Source organism: Stylophora pistillata, chromosome 5 (genome assembly GCF_964205215.1).
Source record: "Stylophora pistillata chromosome 5, jaStyPist1.2, whole genome shotgun sequence".
NCBI classification, from domain to species: domain Eukaryota; kingdom Metazoa; phylum Cnidaria; class Anthozoa; order Scleractinia; family Pocilloporidae; genus Stylophora; species Stylophora pistillata.
The window spans coordinates 26,427,858-26,446,838 of NC_142523.1; the positions used below are offsets into that span (position 1 = coordinate 26,427,858).

Here is an 18,981-nt window from a genome sequence, read left to right on the forward strand (position 1 = left end):
TCTGAATTAAATATCATGATTTGTCCTCCTCTAAACAAGGACAAATGCGTTAAAGATGACATTTGTAAGAACAAATTCAGGACAAATGTAGGGCAAATATCATCTTTGTCATGGAATAATCCAAAATTCTCTTCTCCTCCATTGACCCTGTTGTCAATTTACACAAAATTGCTTTTTCCACATGTTATTTCAGTATTAGGGTTGCAAGTACCCAATAATACACTGCATTCAATAAAACATCAGAAATTTCATTGTTTCAGTGGCAGTTTAAAATGGAATCGCATTTACTTTGATTAATGTAATCCTCTCATGTCCAATCATCCCATACCCAGTCCTGACTAAAATCAACACACATAAATGTATAGTAAATGGAAAATTTATCTAACATTTCTCCTTTATGTACAAACAAAACCATTTCTGTTAAAGGAAATTAACACTTAATAAATAAATGTATTTAATCAGCCCATGTACACTTATATTTTATACTATATATGTGATACAGAATATAACCTCAATAATGGGGAAAAGCTACAAGGTAAGTTTAAAAGATAACATCATTGATTTTAAGTCTTTACAACACTCCTGCCAGCAAGATATTCTCGACAAAACATTTTCACATGAACTGTACTTAGTGTGTTATGATTCATAAAGAGGAGTTACTTCCAAAAAACTCCTACTCAGGTACTTCCTGCCCTATCAGTTTCAATACAGTAGGTTCTCTTTTTATAAGGCATTAAAAGACCCAACATCATCGCAACATACCAATTAGTCTTTGATCACATTGCCAACACAGCTAATCCTACAAATTACTGTCAAACTGCTGGTAATTATTTTTACAGGAACTCATCAGCGTTGTGTTGCAATGTTCCAGTATTGATTGAAAGTTTGCTGCATGAAATCAGCAACAGACTCACTTCATAGGATTTTAACTAAAAAAGTCATATTTCACATGACTACTTTTGAAGTGTGATTTCCTGACAATGGCAATTTGAATGCTACATTCTTGCAGTCTGTTACGTTGATAAACAGGCAAAAGTTGAGCAATTTTATTTTGTTTCTTAGAAACAGATCAGCAATTAGCTTGTTTTATATAGAAAAATTGAACTTGAAAATAATTCACAAACTATTGTAGCAAATTTGAAGTGAAAGTTGCAAGTTGCATTCAGCAAGCTGTCAATCAATATTTTCACAATACCACAATGCAATCTTCTAGAATTCCTATCAGGAGGCAACCAGTTTGACTATAAATTTCTATAGTCAAATGTTAACCAGATGTTCTTTTGATGGCAACCTTGCAAATTTCTACCTCAACATTGGCATTTGATGACAGTCTGAGTTGAGCAAGCTGCAACCTATGTGAGCAGGTTGAGTCTTTCAATTTGAATTTGCTGAGTAAGTTCTCAAGCCCTGGTTTTCATTTTGCCATATAAAGTCAGCTAAGACAAACTAAGTTTCAAATAAACAGAATGATATTGCCTAATATTTGCTGTTAATTAACAGACTGAGATGAATTAGTGACAGACTTAGCTCCAAATTGCCAAACTGTGAATTTTCCTTAAAAATTCAAATCTGTCCTTCAAGGTTATGGCTTACACTTTTAATTTTGAAGCACGATTCCTGGTTTTGCTAATTTAACTAAGTCCGTCACTTATTTCTCGCAGTCTCTTGATAAACAGGCAGGCGATGGCTGACTGCATTTACTCTGTTTCTTTGAAACAGAGCTGGTATTACCTTGTTTTATACCACAAAATGAAAACGGGAACTTGGAAACTTGCTTGAGCAAATTTGATAGCAAAAGTTGCAACTTACTTGTACAGGTTAAAACATGCTCGACTCAAGCTGTCAATCAATTACCAATGACGAGGCAAAAGTTTGCAAGTTTGCAATAAAAAGAATACCCAGTTTGACTGTAAGCATCTGAGGCTTTATTTTTGGCTACAAAATTAACTATCAAGCTATAAAATTCAAATTTTTTTACAACAATCACCACAATAGCTAATTACTTTCCTTATAATGTTGTTGACACTAAAGTTTTGAAACTGATGCAAGTGACAACAGATCTGGTCAAAAAAAAAAATAATTGGTCATGTGATAAAAATTTTTAGTTATTTCTGTTTAGGATAGGTACACCATCATTCACTCACGTTGTGACCCCTTTGATTCCTCCTAGAATTTATTACTCTTTCATCCTGCTTGTTTGCCACTTGGAGCAATCCCTCATTCCTCATGTGGGTTAAAAACTCCACTGATTTTGGCCTTGAGGGTTTTAAAGTAAATCTTTAAGGCACCTGTGACAAAAGCAATTCAAAAATTATATCACAAATCATGATCATTGTCCAGAATAAAATAAAAATACCTCTGAAAAATAGTATTACTGAAAATGTCTGAATGTTGCACTCATTTTCCTTGTTTGATATTGGATAAATGGACCCAACAAAAGAATCTTCAAAAGTGACCAAAGTACATACAAATTAATGCAAACACCTTAATTTTCACGTTCTTAGTCAATCATATCATCAATGGATAAACTTAGCAGAATAGCTGTGTGACCAGGCTCACAATTGTGCATGATATTGCAATATTCTTGTTATAATTTTAGAATTACATCTTCAAAAACTATTTCCTATGATAATCAAATTACCATACACACAGGATTTGCATCATAAATTTCCTTTAAGTCGCACCATCACACCTAACTATTTCCTATGATAACCAAATCATCCTAAACAGAGGATTTGCAGCTAAATTTCCTTTAGAATGATCATACCTCACTTCCAAAATTTTAGAAGATTTCCTGCTATTGTTCGATTCCTTATAAAAGAAGTACAGTTAGTTAGTTTAACTCAGTAGTTCAGAGTGTCAAGACCAGCACTTACAAGCTCAGAGCCTTTGGTCACAAAAAAAGTAACTCCAGTACATGTAACCTCAAGTTAGTGACCTATTTTACTGAGGATTTGCTTGCAATCACCCTTGCTTTTTATCAGTATTATAATTTCTTTTGTACTTTCCTGTATAAATAAATTTTATTGTGGCTATAAGTCTGTCTCATTGTTCAAATAACAACATCAGAACCTGCCTCGCTCACAGCTGGTTTAAGTTAAAGGCTAGAGAGGAACTATGGAGGTAAAGTGTCTTGCCCAAGAACACACAATACAACACACTGGTCCAGGCCAATGCTCAAACCCAAATGTCTGATCCACAGTCCAATGTGCTAGCTATTAAGCCACCAAATATTATAGTCATAATTATAGAAAACTAATCTATACTTACACTCTAATATAACAGGATCAGCCTCTTTGAAAGCTGATGTTTCTCTGACACCTCTTTCGATTGCTTGGGTAACCTCAAGGTTGGTGTGATCATTAAAACTGAAAAGCAAAATGATGTTAAGCTTTTAAGTACTTGGGTTGATGTATTCTGTAACTCAAATTAATAGAAACACTCAAGACATATATTGTTCAGTAGAAGTTTGGAAGAACCAAAAAACTTGCTAAACACTGGCCAATGGCTCACATTCCCACAGCATTTCTCATTCTCCTAACTTACCTATGACAGTTCGACTATCATGCACCATTTCACCAGGGCTTTATGAAAACACAAAATCATACATATCCCTGATCATCTGAGATGGTCGGGGATAAATCGGGAGTGCTTCCATTTACCTGATGGCGGCCAGATTTCTGCAATCATTCCCAACATATGAAAACATAAATTGGCAAAATCTGGGACGATCACGAAACAGCGAAATCCCAGAGCTTCTGGAACTTTCCCAACATACATGTACAAAAAACCCAGCTTACATCACAGAGAGCGCATCTTAAAAATTTGGCCAAGTTTTTCAAGTCTGCCATTCTCAATCTTGCCCAATCTTGACCATCCTTGTTCCTTTTTGGTTTATTGTTACCTCTTTGGTGTTTTTCTAACTTAGAAAACTAAATTTGAAAGTAACTTTTGTACATCAGCAAAATGGCTTAAAATATCATGACATAGCTCCTTTAAAACTACATACTACAACAACTCAACAATAAATTTCATCCTTTAAAAACAAAATGACCGTCTATTGTTATGACGGCTATGTGCATGAAATCAGCACCAAAGTGTTATCAACAAGCTGTTATCAACAAGCTGTTATCAACACCGTGACATCTCAAAGTTCAAATAACCAAAATACTGTACTCACCACCATATCTCGTGGAAGGTTTTCACTTTTCCTTTTTTCTGCCATTGCGGGTGCTGACTGTTGGCCTTGTAAGTTGTCAATTTTTTCTGTAAGAACAAGTTTTCACTGAAGTGCGTCAAACTGCCCTTCGTGGTCGGAACAACTCGCTCTAGCGTTTACATGAGACAGTGGCGTGGTGGCTGGAGTTGATCGGCTCCTCGATGAGGAGGAAGATGGCACAATTGAAGGCAAGAGAGTGGAGGCGACTGGCTGATAAACTGGCGAGGTCTCTTCTGAATCACCATTACTGTCAAGCTGCAAATCACGACGGATATGATTTTCAGATCGAGATCTCTCGATGGAAATCCGCGGACGGTCTTGCGCTCGAGGAACGACTGCAGTTGTCCCTGGAGTTGTCTAAATATTCAAAGAGCAAAACGAGTGAATTGCTGACCTGTCTTACTGACCCACGTTTAATTAATACACGTAAAAGCTTACCGTTCGACGGTGAAAGTGCCCAGACGTTAGCGGTGACTCGGAAAGCTCGTCAAAATCAATCCCTGCATTGCTCGATCTGTTTCTGTGAGACATATTACAAAACTGCGGAGTAACTTTTGGTTAAAGGCTTGCTTCAACGAAGACGTGACACTTGGACGAAAGACGCTTTAAATTTGAAGTGACGTTCGAAATCCCGCCGATTATGTTAATGTCCAAGAATTCGAATTACACAAAGCGTCGCGCGAGGGCCTTTTGGGATTACCTGCGCATGCACTTCCAAAAATTTGCATATTTTTTTTGCGGATCGGAGTGCAGCGGCAAATGTTACTGTAATGCTCGTCATTTCATAGCTCAATAACTTTTCTCAATTCGAAAATGAGGGAAAAAGAGTTATTACTGCAGTCACTGTGATGACTTTGTCAGACGAGGTACCCGATCGAGACATCTCCAAATTGCATCTGAAAGTGACAATAGCGCTAGCGACGTCGAGAGAGATTCTGAAGTACACTGCTTGGAATCCTACGATAGTTTTGAGGATCATGAGGAATGCCTCAGTGCAGATTTAGCCCTATCCCTATCCCTTGTTCTATCTTTTTTAGTTACTTTTAACACAATGACATTTCTCTTCTTTTCGACAGTCTAATGGGGGACATTGGCTTGGGTTTTTACTAATAAAATACGAACAGATACAATGAAATATATGAAGTTCATATATTTTGAACTGCGGTAATAGATATGTATGATGCGAACAGTATCGTAGAAGCGGTTAACAGTCAGTTCAGGCAACTGTATGGCTTGCGCCGGTCAAGTCACGCAATTCCTTGTGCGAGCCTCCACCAATATTCAGTTTGTTTTAGTAAAAATCACACTTTTGATCCAGACAAAAAATGCCCAAATCTGAGTGATCTCCTTAGAGATAGAAAGTAGGGGAACTGAATAGATCATACAAGGGGGGACGCGAGTGAAAAAAACGTCTCCGTGGGGTAAAATAGGGTTCGTATGATGTTTAACACATTTGTCAGTTTTGTCTAATATTTGTCCTTGCATGAAATATGGCTTCATATTCAAACAATATTTGTCTTGCATTTATCAGGGACAAATATGATAACATATTTGTCACACATTTGAAGCCTTTGCGACCAGGACAAATGTAAAGTCAGATTTGTCTCACATTTGACTTAGAGCCAAATTTTGTTCAAATCCATTATTTCATCCAGTGTTAGGGTTTTACCTTCATTTTAGGGTTTGGGTTTCCCTCAGTTAAGAATGATCATTACGTTTAAGCATCTTACAAGAGTTAGACAAATTTCTTTCATAGACTACGGGACTGCGGAACGCCATTTAAACTTCACAATGACAATCGGTTAGAGTTTGCCTTTCTTTAATGGGGGTAGTCGCTGGCATTTTTACCACGAGGGCTCACAAAATGCATTTCCGAGAGCCGTTCGCACGCGTTCCGCCTTTGTCCGATGAGAGTAAAAAGGCTATTGATGGAATAACTTGCGACTTTTGGGCGGATAAACTATTATCCTTTTAAAAAGGCTTTAACAATTCGGGCTAATCTCGTGGCATCAAATTAGTATCCTTTTGTTTATTTTTTTCTGCGCAAATTTTATTCATTGACTATGGGACTGCGGACCGCAGTGGCAGTTCATCCTACTCCTTGCCCTATAACAAATTTCATTCAACGACAACGGGACTGCGGACCGCGGTGGCAGTTTATCGCGCTCCTTTCATTCATCCACTATGGGACTGCGGACCGCGGGAGCAGTCCACTTATAAAGAGCGTGAGTGGCCGGGTATTCTGCAATCGCTCCGAATGTCGCCTTGAGAACAATTATTTTTCATGACGATTAGGAATTTTACAGAGAAAGAAAGCACATTAGCACACCAACTACAATTCATAAATAAAACTCAGTTATCAGTTACGGAAAGGAAGACAGGTTCTGCGCGTATTTTACTTGCTGATAATCAACTTGCTTCAAGTAATTTAAATCCAATAGATACCATTATCGTAACTAATAACTATTAAGGAACGTAAATGTTACTTACTCCCTGATTTGTCAAATTTGCGGTCCAATGTGCCAGGTTAAAAGGAAAATGAGGAAAACAAGAAAAGAAGAAAGTAAATGTACCAGAGTAATCAGGTGCAGACAAGAACTTAAAGTGAAAAAGGCAAATAATAACAGAAAAGGAAACTGTTCTGCATGGATGATTTTCTACTTCTTTTAAGTGGTTGAATATACTCTGCGTAGGTTGTTTCACTTGTCCTAAGGCGCTCTGATAGATACGCTGAGAAAAAACATCGACTTTAGATAACTCAAGTTTCATATACTCGGTGATCACCAGATTGGAGAGTTTTCTAAGCAAGTAGAATTGTGCGCTTAAAGTTTAACTTAATTAATTCAATAAGGAAAATCCTGTTCGGTTGGAATTGCGCTTTCTATTGCTGGTCACGATAAGGAGCTTTTTACCACAGTTGGCAATAATGTCGCAATCTGATCGGCAAATTTACCATTGTCGATATGAGTACAGACAACGCTACTCAAGTCAACGTGGCACGCACACAAATAATCTTTTAAGTGATGTCGATATTTATTTTGGACTCACTCAGCTGCGACTCGAGATTCCACAACATTTTAACCACTATGGGGATGAATATCGTCTTCAATAAAAGTCCAGGCTACGCTAAGTCAATGTCAATTTGTTTAATAAAACATAAGCAATCGCAATGCCAGCTTGCTAAACAAAAGATCTGAACTGGTTAGAAAGTGTCGCCTTCACAACAATTAATTTTCGCGAGGATTAGGAATTTAAGAGAGAGAGAAAGCACATTAGCACACCAACTACAATTCATAAATAAACTCAATTATCAGGTACGGAAAGAGAGACAGGTTCTGCGCGTATTTCACTTGTTAATAATCAACTTGCTTCAAATAATTCAAATCCAATAGATACCATCATCGTAACTAATAACCATTAAGGAACGTAAATGTTACTTACTCCCTGATTTGTCAAATTTGCGGTCCAATGTGCCAGGTTAAAAGAAAAATGAGGAAAATAAGAAAAGAAGAAAGTAAATGTACCAGAGTAATCAGGTGCAGACAAGAACTTAAAGTGAAAAAGGCAAATATTAGTAAAAAAAGGAAACTGTTCTGCATGGATGATTTTCTACTTCTTTTAAGTGGTTGAATATACTCTGCGTAGGTTGTTTCACTTGTCCTAAGGCGCTCTGATAGATACGCTGAGAAAAAACATCGACTTTAGACAACTCAAGTTTCACATACTCGGTGATCACCGGATTAAAGAGTTTTCTACGCAAGTAGAATTGTGCGCTTAAAGTTTAACTTAATTAATTCAATAAGGAAAATCCTGTTCGGTTGGAATTGCGCTTTCTATTGCTGGTCACGATAAGGAGCTTTTTACCACAGTTGGCGATAATGTCGCAATCTGATCGGCCAATTTGCCATTGTCGATATGAGTACAGACAACGCTACTCAAGTCAACGTGGCACGCACACAAATAATCTTTTTAAGAGATGTCGATATTTATTGTGGACTCACTCAGCTGCGCTTCGAGATTCCACAACATTTTAACCACTATGGGGATGAATATCGTCTTCAATAAAAGTCCAGGCTACGCCGAATCAATGTCAATTTGTTTAATGAAACATACGCAATCGTAATGCCAGCTTGCTAAACAAAAGATCTGAACTGGTTAGAAAGTGTCGCCTTCACAACAATTATTTTTCGCGAGGATTAGGAATTTTAGAGAGAGAGAAGGCACATTAGCACACCAACTACAATTCATAAATAAAACTCAATTATCAGGTACGAAAAGAAGACAGGTTCTGCGCGTATTTCACTTGTTCATAATCAACTTGCTTCATATAATTCAAATCCAATAGATACCATCATCGTAACTAATAACTATTAAGGTACCTAAATGTTACTTACGGGCTGATTTGTCAAATTTGCGGTCCAATGTGCCAGGTTAAAAGGAAAATGAGGAAAACAAGAAAAGAAGAAAGTAAATGTACCAGAGTAATCAGGTGCAGACAAGAACTTAAAGTGAAAAAGGCAAATAACAACAGAAAAGGAAACTGTTCTGCATGGATGATTTTCTACTTCTTTTAAGTGGTTGAATATACTCTGCGTAGGTTGTTTCAGTTGTCCTAAGGCGCTCTGATAGATACGCTGAGAAAAAACGTCGACTTTAGATAACTCAAGTTTCATATACTCGGTGATCACCGGATTGAAGAGTTTTCTACGCAAGTAGAATTGTGCCCTTAAAGTTTAATTTAATGAATTCAATAAGGAAAATCTTGTTCGGTTGGAATTGCGCTTTCTATAACTGGTCACGATAAGGAGCTTTTTACCACAGTTGGCGATAATGTCGCAATCTGATCGGCCAATTTGCCATTGTCGATATGAGTACAGACAACGCTACTCAAGTCAACGTGCCACGCACTCAAATAATCTTTTTAAGAGATGTCGATATTTATTGTGGACTCACTCAGCTACGCTTCGAGATTCCACAACATTTTAACCACTATGGGAATAGATATCGTCTGCAATAAAAGTCCAGGCTACGCTAAATCAATGTCAATTTGTTTAATGAAACATAAGCAATCGCAATGCCAGCTTGCTAAACAAAAGATCTGAACTGGTTAGAAAGTGTCGCCTTCACAACAATTATTTTTCGCGAGGATTAGGAATTTTAGAGAGAGAGAAGGCACATTAGCACACCAACTACAATTCATAAATAAAACTCAATTATCAGTTACGGAAAGGAAGACAGGTTCCGCGCGTATTTCACTTATTGATAATCAACTTGCTTCATATAATTCAAATCCAATAGATACCATCATCGTAACTAATAACTATTAAGGTACCTAAATGTTACTTACGGGCTGATTTGTCAAATTTGCGGTCCAATGTGCCAGGTTAAAAGGAAAATGAGGAAACAAGAAAAGAAGAAAGTAAATGTACTAGAGTAATCAAGTGCAGACAAGAACTTAAAGTGAAAAAGGCAAATAATAACAGAAAAGGAAACTGTTCTGCATGGATGATTTTCTACTTCTTTTAAGTGGTTGAATATACTCTGCGTAGGTTTTTTCACTTGTCCTAAGGCGCTCTGATAGATACGCTGAGAAAAAACATCGACTTTAGATAACTCAAGTTTCATATACTCGGTGATCACCGGATTGAAGAGTTTTTTACGCAAGTAGAATTGTGCCCTTAAAGTTTAACTTAATTAATTTAATAAGGAAAATCTTGTTCGGTTGGAATTGCGCTTTCTATAACTGGTCACGATAAGGAGCTTTTTACCACAGTTGGCGATAATGTCGCAATCTGATCGGCCAATTTGCCATTGTCGATATGAGTACAGACAATGCTACTCAAGTCAACGCGGCACGCACTCAAATAATCTTTTTAAGAGATGTCGATATTTATTGTGGACTCACTCAGCTACGCTTCGAGATTCCACAACATTTTAACCACTATGGGAATAGATATCGTCTGCAATAAAAGTCCAGGCTACGCTAAATCAATGTCAATTTGTTTAATGAAACATAAGCAATCGCAATGCCAGATTGCTAAACAAAAGATCTGAACTGGTTAAAAAGTGTCGCCTTCACAACAATTAATTTTCGCGAGGATTAGGAATTTTAGAGAGAGAGAAGGCACATTAGCACACCAACTACAATTCATAAATAAAAGTCAATTATCAGGTACGAAAAGAAGACAGGTTCTGCGCGTATTTCACTTGTTCATAATCAACTTGCTTCATATAATTCAAATCCAATAGATACCATCATCGTAACTAATAACTATTAAGGTACCTAAATGTTACTTACGGGCTGATTTGTCAAATTTGCGGTCCAATGTGCCAGGTTAAAAGGAAAATGAGGAAACAAGAAAAGAAGAAAGTAAATGTACTAGAGTAATCAGGTGCAGACAAGAACTTAAAGTGAAAAAGGCAAATAATAACAGAAAAGGAAACTGTTCTGCATGGATGATTTTCTACTTCTTTTAAGTGGTTGAATATACTCTGCGTAGGTTGTTTCACTTGTCCTAAGGCGCTCTGATAGATACGCTGAGAAAAAACATCGACTTTAGATAACCCAAGTTTCACATACTCGGTGATCACCGGATTGAAGAGTTTTCTACGCAAGTAGAATTGTGCCCTTAAAGTTTAATTTAATTAATTTAATAAGGAAAATCTTGTTCGGTTGGAATTGCGCTTTCTATAACTGGTCACGATAAGGAGCTTTTTACCACAGTTGGCGATAATGTCGCAATCTGATCGGCCAATTTGCCATTGTCGATATGAGTACAGACAACGCTACTCAACTCAACACGGCACGCACTCAAATAATCTTTTTAAGAGATGTCGATATTTATTGTGGACTCACTCAGCTACGCTTCGAGATTCCACAACATTTTAACCACTATGGGAATGAATATCGTCTGCAATAAAGTCCAGGCTACGCTAAATCAATGTCAATTTTTTTAATGAAACATAAGCAATCCCAATGCCAGCTTGCTAAACAAAAGATCTGAACTGGTTAGAAAGTGTCGCCTTCACAACAATTAATTTTCGCGAGGATTAGGAATTTTAGAGAGAGAGAAGGCACATTAGCACACCAACTACAATTCGTAAATAAAACTCAGTTATCAGTTACGGAAAGGAAGACAGGTTCTGCGCGTACTTCACTTGTTGATAATCAACTTGCTACATATAATTCAAATTCAATAGATACCATCATCGTAACTAATAACTATTATGGAACGTAAATGTTACTTACAAACTGATTTGTCAAATTTCCGGGGCCAGGGAGCCAGATTAAAAGGAAAATGAAGAAAACAAGAAAAGAGGAAATTAAATGTACCAGAGCAATCAGGCAACTCAATTCATTGCCAAAGAAATAAATTTCAGTCATCACATGTTTCGTGAAAAAAATTGCATGTAGCAATCAAAAAGCATGCTTCTAGTGTTTACCACTGTGTCTGTGAGAAACAAAATAAATGCAACTGGAAATTTTTCTTGATTTAATGAATGGTAGAAACCTAAACTATTTGCTCTTTTCTAAATGTAATTCTAGACCGTCCCCTATCATCCATAAAAATAGGTAAATACGTGGACTCGACTTGGTTGTAGCAGTTTTATTTAGTCAATAACCATTATTAAAATCAATGACTACTTAGCAAGGAGAGCATTACTTACAACCTGAATTGTCAAACGGGGACCAATGCAAGCAGATTTAAAGGAAAATGAAGACAAAAAAAATAGTAAAGAAAGTGAAAACACCGTGACTAGAGTACGTATTAACTACAAACGACAATTAATCGTAAACTCTAATATCAATTACGAACAGGCAGGAGAATTTCGTGCTTCTTTTCCTTTCTTGAGCATTGTCAGTCTAGAATTTCAACTTGTTTCAACAAATTCAAATTTTTCTCAACTGATTTAACAAATGTGAGCCAAAACACCAGATTAAGAGGAAAATAAAGAGAACTAATTAAAAAAGTAAACACACTAGAGCAAAAATTGGGATGAATTCATAACACAGAATTATCAATTACAACCCGAGGAAACTAAACCTCACTGTTTATTTGTTTTGTATCGCAAGGTGTACGACGGCAATTGAGAAGTACCCCCCATCAAATAAAAAGGAAACTAAAAACGAAGATGGGAAGTAACGAACTGGAACAACGATTAAAAATAAACTAATATAGCACAGATGTCAGTAAAAAAAAAGGGGAGAAGAGTTTCGATCTTTTAAAGCATAGAGTACTACTTTTTAATTTTATTGCAAAGTTCCATTGGTCATTACTTTTTTTGAGATCTACAAAAAGGAGACAACTTATTCCTAGAAAGGATTTCAAATGCAACAGAAACATAATTAATGTTACTCTCCAGCTTATTTGTCATATGACCCAAATGAATCAGATGAAAGAGAAAAGAAAAAGAAATAGCAAAAAAGAAAGTAATTTAGAACAGGATGCCAGTAAAAATTGAAAGAAAAAGCAAAGTCCAACTAGTGAAATTGAAGCGGTATAAAGATCTTCTTAATGGATTTCGGACATTATACATATGAATTTAACTCGATTATTAATTGCTTAGGGCGCACTGAACTCAGCCAGTTTTCTTTCAGAATATAGCTGCAATTTTCAAATGGCTCTGAATTGAGTACAATTCCCAACGGGTCTTTCGGGATCTATGAAATGGTGCATATTTGAGGCAGAGAGCGAAAAAAGTGGTTAAAAAATGCTGTCATAAAAAAAAAATTCGATGGATGGAACAATTTAATTTCTCAGAAGCCTCAGACTACTTAGACCGCCGGTTTCAAATTTCCACAACTGTTTTATTTTTATCATCTTTTGTGAAACATCATAAATGACAAAAAAAATTATCATTTTGATAGTGGTAAATGTTAATATTCTTAAGATAAAACCTGTCTCAGTAGGAAAAATTTTAAGCTTTCTATATCAAATATAACCATCTCACAATATAGTCCCTTTGCATGTTCATTGAGGTGTTTCGGCCACATAGAGCGAGTTTGAATTTTCTCCAATCTAGAGATCGAGGTCGACTAGATTCGAGTTATCCCATTAACCGTTCTTTTTTTTTAAGCTGTGATTGGGTGGAATCTTAGAAACGCAATTGTTAAATTTTGAAAATAAAGGATAACGGTGGTTCGCTGTCTTACTTTTCTCCTACCGTCATATTTTTGGATAACTCGAATTCACAGTGACCAACTCAGTCCGCTTTGTATTTAACTTCAGCGGCGAAACAATCCAAGACAACGAGATCATAGTGCCTTGCGTCTTCTAGTCACTGTTAACAAACGTTTTAATTGAGGCAGCTATACAAGCAGCTTTACAGAAACTGGAAAACGATTCTAGCATTTCCCATGGTATGGCACTATCACCAAGTCAGATCACGGAAATCTTGAGACTAGAGACTTAAATATTACCATCCCTATAACGGATCAATTTACGAACAGATAGAAGTCACACTGACTACATCGGGAGATAAACAATAATTGATCATCTAAACGGAGTATTCACTCCGATGAGAAACCGCAACCTTTCCTTTTCGTCTTAGATGCTACTCCCTTAGAAATAAACGCAGAATTAGGGAAAGGAAGGATCTCCTAGTCAACAAAATCAAGTTCTGACTTATCCGCCGATACACATTCACCATGGGTCACCACTTGTTCGTTGATTTGTAGAGGACCAGTGAAAGTAAATTTTCGAAGGGCTCTGTCGTCTTTCAGAGCGTCACAAGCTTTAAACTTAGCAGAAAACAGGATTTCATTTCCGCGGATGCGAACGCGCGCGCTACCGCTTAATTCTCTCACGAGTAGTTTTCTTGCGTTTATCTTGGAATCCATTCTCCGCTCGGTCAAAAAAACCCTTTCGAGCCTCCTTAAAGTCACAGATAATTAAAACCATCCATGGGATGGTTTTAATGAGATCACAAGATCTACCCATCTTGTCCGCTTCGATAGCCAGTTTAACACAGGCCTAAAGCCTTTGATCTTAATCAATCGCTAGCCATGTAGTTGAAGATGTATTTCATCCAAATAACGGACCTCACTTTGACATCAAATTTCAATTGACACTCTGCCAATCACATCCTCGGAGACCCAGGGGCTGTGGGTCGATCTCAAGTTAGGACATGAAGAGCCCCTGGGTCTCCGAGGATGTGCCAATCATTGAATTCTTAATCATTCCATCATATATATTGTTTCACAAGAATAAAACGACAAAACGATAAATCAATCAAACGATTAAACAAAAGAATAATTTCACATCATAACGAGCTTCCCCTCTACCGTTCATTTTGCGAATATTTTCAAATGACGAATGACAGGTGGAATACAATCACTTAGGATGAATATGGCTGTGCCACCAACTCCAAGAAGTAGAAGAGAAAAAAATATACACAAAGTCAATAATAAAAGTAACATGTACAAATCATCTAAAGAATTGACCTGAACTTGACTTGGAATTTTTACTAACACTATGCCAAAATCAAAGTAAAGAAAGCTTGCACTTACGTAGTCCTGATGTGTCCATCAAATACATGGTGGAACGGGAATGAGAAAAGGAAGAATGAACAGATTAAAAGAACAAACTAAAACAGAATCCCTAGTAATGTATTTAAATTACGAGGAAAAGGGGGAGTGAAATCTTCTTAGACGAATTTGACTATGCCACCCATCCGAAAAATAAAACGGGAAAAATGACTGTACGTTGAGATATTCAAATCAATATTAGCGGTAAGATAAACAAATATTCAAAGACTGGAACTCAACTCGACTTCAAATGTATTCTGACACTTTGTCAAATACATAGTTGTACAGGAATGAAAAACAAACAAACAAAGATACTACAGCAGAATTCACTCTGATTAATATATTCTAATTACGAGGAAAAGAGAGAAAATCGTCTTGGGTGCTGAGACTGTACAGTCTACTTCATGAGAAAAAAAAATGTGGCGAGCCGTCGAGTTTAGGTAACTTTGCATCCACGCAACCAAACAAAAAACAAAAAAGGCATGGCATTTATTACAACTCATTGAAACAATTATGAATAAGACTCAGGTGGTAACGAAATGATCTTTGTGAAGAACACATGACTGCCTCACAAAAATCACTAACATATCTCAAGCCTCTCGTAATCACAGAGGAACGGGAAAGGCTGAAATGCATTTCAGTCAAACAAATATTGATGACTGACTTCAGTTCGTAGAAGGAATTAAGGTAAAGATCAACCAAAACATCTGTGCACCCCAAACCTGTCCTTCTCCCACAACAGGCCTGGAGACAGTCTGTGCTGCTTATAGGAGAATACATGTGGCTGGGCTTCTCAAAGTCAAAATTAGGTAAAAAGGAGAGATACTGTATCTACTTACTTTCTGTAGTCCAACGCAAATTTCAATGAAGGAAAAAGATCAGAGCAAATATGTTAGCGACGCTAACTTTTGCTTAAGATTATTGGTCATATCATTGCTTTCATATAGGGAGAGAAAGTTCCTTTTTAAACTAGATGCATAGCATAAATGTAGCCATACCCCCCCTCATCCAAAAAGAGAAACGGAAGGGAGGAAACGTCTTTGAAAACCTGACAAAAGTCGTGTTATATGACGTCACTCTAATCTATGAAAAATTTTTTAACTTGATAGACTGGTGGTATTTTCCGCGTGGTGGCACGTTCTTGCGCAAAAAATAATCGAAGTAAACAACAGAATTCAAATGAATTCGTTTTCCATTATTTTGGCTAAATTCGCAATTCAGTGTGAGTGTTTCAGTATATACAATGCTATAGGGATACAGAGAAGAGGATTATGAGCGATGTTTGCATTGGTATAGAGTAAGAAAAGGACGATGTTCAATTAGCATCGCACTTTCGAAACGATTTCAACGTTCACACCGTCTCTGCTTACAATAGTAGTCACTGACAAGGTCGTCGAAAAAAAGTTCGACAGCTCTATTAGCCTTGCAACACCGTCCTCAACGAGACCGAGTGTTGAAGGCAGACAATTCTTTTACCCCAAGTCCATTGAGGTAGAGCTCCTTATCTTCCATTTGAGCTTTAACGACGGTACAATAATTATAGTGAAGAATTTCTTCCGGAGAAGATGTAGCGACTACTGGGGCGGCCTCATATATAAAAGATTTTCCATAGCCAGTTAGTAACGAAACAGAGACATCTTTAACTCACAAAAAACATAGCAATGGCTTTCTGCCGTTCTTCTTGAAATTTCTCTATTCCCGAGGGTCACATTGTTGTCCGTAGAGGTCACCATTAAAACACTCTGTTAACCATCTTGTTCGTTAATAGAAAATAAAACCATCAACTCTAACTAATCAGAATTTATGAAAGAATCGACAAAACAGTTAGCCAATGGAAAATCATCGCAATGTTTCATGCAAAAGAGTGACGTCATAAACACGATGCATGTCAGGCTTTCGTAGACGTTCCCTCTCTTCCGGGGAGAAGGAGGGGGGTACAGCTACATGTAAGCCTTCGCTAAGCAATTAGTGTTGATGAAATATATCTCAAGGGTAATCTAACTATTCCTAGCGTCTGTATAGTGCCCACGAATTTCTAAGGAATTAGAGTGCTCGCATTGACAGTTGTATTTTCCTTTGATGACTAGAAGGTCGAGAGTGTATCGGGATAACTGGGAAAAATTAAAATTAATGTTTAGAGAGGTCTTAGTAATAACGAGCTAACCTCTCAGTTGCGGAACTCAACTGCTAATTAAATGTGTATAATATTGCAAAACGTAATTTAGAATGGTTCAGTTTCATCCAAACAAAAAATACTTCAAAAACCTGTACTACAAGCGTAACGTATTTTCCTTAGTTTTTAAGGTCAAATCAGGTCACGTGACCTCAAATCAGCAAACTAGCGGTGAAATATTCAATCTATTCATGTGTTTTCCTTTTCCAATAGTTTTTAACCCTAAATATGAAAAAATTGAACTCCTGCTTTTTCTTTAGATGTTTGACAGTGAGATGTGTAAATTAATCGACCCCATTACGAAGCGCCTGAGTGAAAAGTGTTCTCGATAAAAACTCGTTTTGACAGTGAACATAAAACCACTTACCGTCTGACATATCCAGTAACATTAAGGGAATAAAAGAAGCGGAAGAAGCAAAATTAGTGTTTCAAGCTTTCAAAGCACTTCAATATATTTTGCCATTTACATACACTATAATGTCTACGAAATGTTTAAAAAAGATAAAATGGTGGCTACTTACAGCCTAGATATTGAGTTCATTTTGGAAAATTGAGAGAAATGATAATGAAAGAAGAACATATTGTTAGTATTTAAATGCAAAAGCTAAAAAACTAATATATATTTTTTCTAACTACCGCTTTATCTAAATGTTTACGTAGGGAATTTTATGTATTTTTTTTGCTAGTGTTCAATTTAGAACTACACAGTCTATTCTCAGAGTTACTTGGATTCCCGCATCTTAGAAGTTCGATCTAATGTTTCAATAAAGCCGCCAATAGTGTAATTGAATGGGACTCTGCACAATTCAAACTTGTAACAATTCAGTACAAGTTTGGATAATTATTTCTTAATCATTCTTACTCTTTTATTAATAATAACATAGCAAAACGATTTAATATAGCAACATTCAATTGTGAAATAAGACTTATATTTAAAGACACAGTTACATCCAAGCATTGTAGGTCCTGCAACATTCTTTAGCTAGACCAAACGTGTCACTAGCAAAGAAACGAACGGAAAGTCGGTTAAGTCAAACAAGCTATATATAAAACTGAAATTTACGCAGAACATACGATGCAAGTATTAAACATAAACTTCCATGGATTAAGATCTCAGCAGGACCAAGTATGGAAGTAAATGTAACACATTAGCTAGGTACTTTAACACTGATAAGTTTGACGAGAATCGTGTTATACGAGGTCACTCTAATCTATGGAAGATTTTGTAACTTGATAGACTGATGGTATTTTCCGCGTAGTGGCACGTTCTTGCGCAAAAAATAATCGAAGTAAACAACAGAATTCGAATGAATTCGTTTTCCATTATTTTGAGTAAATTCGCAATTCAGTGTACGTGTTTCAGTATATACAATGCTATAGGGATACAGAGAAGAGGACACCGTCGTCTAAAAAGAGTTGGATAGCTCTATTAGCCTTGCAGAACCGCTCCCAACGAGACCGACTGTTGAAAGCAGGCAAATATTTTATCCCAAGTCCATTGGGGTAGCTCCTGGTCTTTGGCCATATGAGCTTTAACGACGGCATAATAATCAGAGTGAAGAATTTCTTCCAGAAACGGCTGCACAGTAATTATAGTGAAGAGTTTCTTCCTGAAATTTCTCTATTCCCGAGGGTCACGCAGACTTGCCTTAAAACTTCGCCGTAGATCATTATTGTCCCTCGAGGTGACCACTAAGACATTCTGTTAATCATCTTGTTCATTAATAGAGAATAAAACTACCAATTCTAACTAATCAGAATTTTTGAAAGAATCGACAAAATGGCTAGCCAATAGGAAATCATCGCACTGTTTTAAGCAAAAGAGCGACGTCATAAACACGATGCGTGTCAAGTTTTCGTAGACGTTCCCTCTCTTCCGGGGAGGAGGAGGGGGATACAGCTACACGTAGGCCTTCGCTAAGCAAATATTGTTGATGAAATCGAACTCAAGGGTAACCTAACTATTCCTAGCGTCTGTATATTGCCTACGAATTTCTAAAGAATTAGAGTGCCCGCATTGAGAATTGTATTTTCTTTCGACGACTAGAAGGTCAAGAGTGT

General features: G+C 36.8%; 1 pseudogene across 1 annotated transcript; it reads right to left on the bottom strand.

Moving 5' to 3' along the window:
- Positions 1 to 360: 360 nt before the first annotated feature.
- LOC148731116 (uncharacterized) lies at positions 361 to 4,750 on the bottom strand (annotated as a pseudogene). Its single transcript, XR_016001978.1, has 4 exons — positions 4,658 to 4,750; positions 4,181 to 4,335; positions 3,271 to 3,368; positions 361 to 2,288 (listed from the first exon to the last, which is right to left on the bottom strand). The product of XR_016001978.1 is annotated as an uncharacterized LOC148731116 (transcript).
- Between the last annotated feature and the right edge of the window lie 14,231 nt (positions 4,751 to 18,981).